This window comes from Sorex fumeus, unplaced genomic scaffold (genome assembly GCF_029834395.1).
Source record: "Sorex fumeus unplaced genomic scaffold, SorFum_2.1 ptg000002l, whole genome shotgun sequence".
Classification (NCBI taxonomy): Eukaryota; Metazoa; Chordata; class Mammalia; order Eulipotyphla; family Soricidae; genus Sorex; species Sorex fumeus.
The window spans coordinates 22,797,767-22,801,838 of record NW_026606059.1 but is presented as its reverse complement, the minus strand read 5'-3'; the positions used below and the strand labels follow the sequence as shown (position 1 = coordinate 22,801,838).

The following is a 4,072-nucleotide window of genomic DNA, read 5'->3' as shown; positions in this document are numbered from 1 at the left end:
ATCCTCCAGAACGGCAATAGAGAAGATTATCCATGACTTCTACTCAAATCTCTTCGATAGCCATGTCCACTTGCCAACATACCAAATTCCACAGGATGGGTATGTCGTTCCCAACGTTCTCCCTTCCGAAATCCGACACGCCATTTCGTCAGTAAAGAAGCAAACAGCACCCGGCCCAGACAAGGTCAGACCTGAACACCTGAAGAACCTGCCGTCAGTACTCATCAATACACTGGCTCGGCTCTTCACTCGCTACCTGTCTGAATGCAAGGTTCCATCTCAATGGAAAACCAGCAGGACCATACTACTGTTCAAGAAGGGAGACATCCATGACATTGGCAACTATCGCCCGATCTGCCTATTGTCTGTCATCTACAAGTTGTTCACTCGAGTCATCCTGAATAGGATTGGCAGAACACTAGATGAAGGACAACCATGTGAGCAAGCAGGGTTCCGCAAAGGATTCAGCACCATCGACCATATCCACACGATAATCAAACTCATTGAGGTTTCTCGGGAGTTCAAGATGCCGCTCTGCTTAACGTTCATTGATTTAAAGAAGGCCTTTGATTCTGTTGAGACGGAAGCGGTCATTGAAGCCCTAGCCAATCAGGGCATTCAAGCCCAATACATCAGGATCCTCCGTGAGCTGTATTGCGGATTCACTACCAGGATCTCACCATTCTACAAAGAAGTGATCGTTGATGTCAAGAGAGGGGTGCGGCAGGGTGATACCATTTCACCAAAACTCTTCAGTGCCACCCTCGAGAACATCATGCGACGACTGGAATGGGAAGGAATGGGAGTGAAGATAGATGGTCGGCAACTACACCACCTCCGCTTTGCTGATGACATTGTTTTAATAACACCAAACATCAGCCAAGCGGCACAAATGCTGGCCGACTTTGACCATGAGTGTGGAAAGGTAGGACTACAGCTGAATCTTACGAAGACAATGTTTATGAGAAACAGCCTTGTTCCTGACGCCCCATTCGCTCTCAATGGAACGACCATCTCCGAATGCAACAGCTATGTGTACCTAGGTCGAGAGGTCAACATGACAAATGACCTGGCACCCGAGCTGCGCAGGAGGAAGAGAGCGGCTTGGAACGCCTTCAAGAACGTCGAAGAAATAGCTAAGAGGACGAAGAACCTCCGGCTCCGGGCACATCTCTTTGATTTCACTGTTCTTCCTGCATTAACATATGCCTCAGAGACCTGGGCCCTACGCAAACAAGATGAGAACGCTATTCAGGTCTCCCAAAGAAGAATAGAAAGAGCTATGCTTGGAATACCACGTTTCACTCAAATGAGAGAACGAATCCGGAGTTCTGACATCCGTCGACGATCAAGGATCAGGGACGCTGTCTCATTTGCCAAGGTGTCGAAAATCAGATGGGCTGGTCACGTAATGAGATTTAAAGACGACCGTTGGACTAGAGCTGTTACTGATTGGATTCCACGGGATGTCAAGAGACCGCGTGGCCGCCCACCTACCAGATGGTCAGACTTCTTTGTCAAGGTCATGAATGATCGGTTTGAGGCCCTCCATGTTCCCGGAGCGAAGAGATGCCATTGGGCTACACTAGCACGCGACAGGGACAAATGGAGACGTTACTGGCGCCCGCTCGAGCAAATCGACGACTAACGGGAAGTTAAGTGATTAAGTGATTAAGTGACTGACTTAGCATGGCTTTTGATTATTTTTGCATCACAGAAATTTCCTGGTATCTGGGCCGCAGTAATAGTACAGCAGGTAGGACATTTACCTTCACAGAGCTGACCGGGGTTCCATCACTGGCATCCCATATGCTCCCCCCAAGCCTGCCAGGGGTGATCTCTGAGTGGCAAACCAGGAGTAAGCTCTCTGTACCACCAGGTGTGCCCATAAAATTAAGGAAAGGGAAAGGAAGGGAGAGGAGGGGAGTTGAGGGGAGGGGAGGGGAGGGGGTGAGGGGAGGGAAGGAAAGGGAAGGGAAGGGTTCCTAGACCTTGGTTAAAAGTGATGAGAGTTTCAGGAACTGAGCTTTGAGTTAAGGAAACAGCTTGTGTTCACTGTATAGGCTGAGCTGAGTGCTCTTGGGCAAATATGAAAATGAAGATTATGGTCTAGTTAAATTATGAAAACTTTTCTGGTTCTACAACTATGTTTCTAAGAGTAAGTTGCCATGAACCTATAGATATTTTGAACCTGTAGATGCCCCAGGCATCAAGAAGAATGATGTACAGCTGCTTAGTTGAACTGTGTCATTCATTATCCAGGTTAGAAGAAGCACAGATTTAGTTTCCTTCTAGGCAAAACTTGTTCTTCCTCCCCCTCCTCCTTCTTCTCCTCCTCCTTTTTGTGAAGCAAAATAGTTTCTTTTTTTTCCCCCTTAGTTTTCTTTTTGGCAGAAATCGGGTTGTTTTTTTTTACAGTGATACAGTGCCTTTTATAATTTTTTAAAAAATTTTTTATTAGTGAGACACCATGAGGTACAGTTGTACATTAGTTGTACACCATGAGGTACCTTACAAATTTTTGTGCTTGGGTTTCAATTATACAATGATCAAATACTCATCCCTCCACCAGTGCCCATTTCCCACCACCTCGGATCCCAGTATCCCTCCCACTTCCCATCCCCCATCCCACACTGCACCTTTGTTTTCTTTTTGGCAGAAATCACTCCAATCATGTCCTCTGCCTCATGCCAGTTTAGTAGTGATATGAACCATCACTGATGACAAAGAACAGTTGCAAAAACAATACTCAAAAGTCAGGTCCAACCTCAGGAGAGAACACTTTATGTTCTCCTCATGGTTTCTGGGATTGTACACATTCAGAGCTGCTTCTCTAATAAGTAACTATAGAAATGATCCCTGAAAGTATAGGCTTAGCAAGCGAGTTTCTACTGAAACTTTCTTAGGAAGATGTGTGAGAGAGAAAGAATGGAAATACGTTTCCAAGGTAGAACATTGGTTTCAAGAGCAAAAATCTTCTGAGGAGCAAAACAGTGCAAAAAGCATAAGATAGTCTTATTATCTCATCTTTAAGTATTTTGTTTAATAATATGAAGTAAAAGGGATTTAATAAAATCATTGGTTTTAGCAAGTAATTGAGAAAAAAGCATAAACTTTATGTTTTGTGTGTTTTTCGCCTTTAGATCTATAATATTTAAATTAGCCTTCTTAGAAAATTCTGCTAAGGTTCACTAAATGAATGAGAATGAAACAAGATTTTTAGTGATGATATTATGACATATTTGTCAATTTAGTATGATATAAACATGAGACAGATTTGCCATTAGATAGCTTGTATGCTAGAAGATGAAACTACAAAGAAATTTAAAAATATGAAAAGGAGCAAAAACAACAAATGACCAGGGCATTTCATATGAAAATAGAATTATTCTAAGGGAAATAAGTATGCAGTTTTTAAAATGAAATTATTTTATGAATGTTTTGTGAAAGATGATTTTCCTTAGAAACAGATTGAAATCTTTTTTCCCACATGCAAAGTTTCTGTAAAGATACATATCACAGTGTGTATTTAATTACTGAGGCTAAGTACTTTTTTTCTTACATATATATTTATGTATCTATGTATTTATACATAGATACGTATATGGATTTGTAACATGGCAAAGGGTTTCATCTGTTTAGGGACATGAAGATTTATGTCTTTATAATTACAAACATTGCTTTCCAGTTCTATCTAAGTTCGTGTTCTATTCTCTGTAGTATGAGGCTTCCGAGTCGTGTTATATCAATATGATGTAAGAGCTGCATGTTCTGGCTTTTCCAGACTGGTAAATCTCTAGGATGCATTGAGGCAAGTTTGTTTCAGCTAGCTGTCTTCTATGCTGCTATCTTCTATGTCCCTAGTGAACTGCCAAATAAACACAATTTGGACAATAAAATTCTATAGGTTTCTCTTTATTCTCAAGTAATTGTCGCTCAAACTCAAAAGAGCAATCATGTATTCTGATTATCTATGAGCTGATTACCTGAGGTAATATATGAGCATGTTTAGTCATGCATAAACTTAAAATGACCAGAAAATGCTTTGGTATAATCACGAGGGATCTTAGCT

General features: G+C 41.8%; 1 non-coding gene across 1 annotated transcript; it reads right to left on the bottom strand.

Annotated features, from left to right (window-relative positions):
- Window positions 1–2,661: 2,661 nt before the first annotated feature.
- LOC130022723 (small nucleolar RNA U3) lies at window positions 2,662–2,875 on the bottom strand. The gene has a single exon (XR_008792283.1). It is a non-coding gene; the product is annotated as a small nucleolar RNA U3 (small nucleolar RNA).
- Between the last annotated feature and the right edge of the window lie 1,197 nt (window positions 2,876–4,072).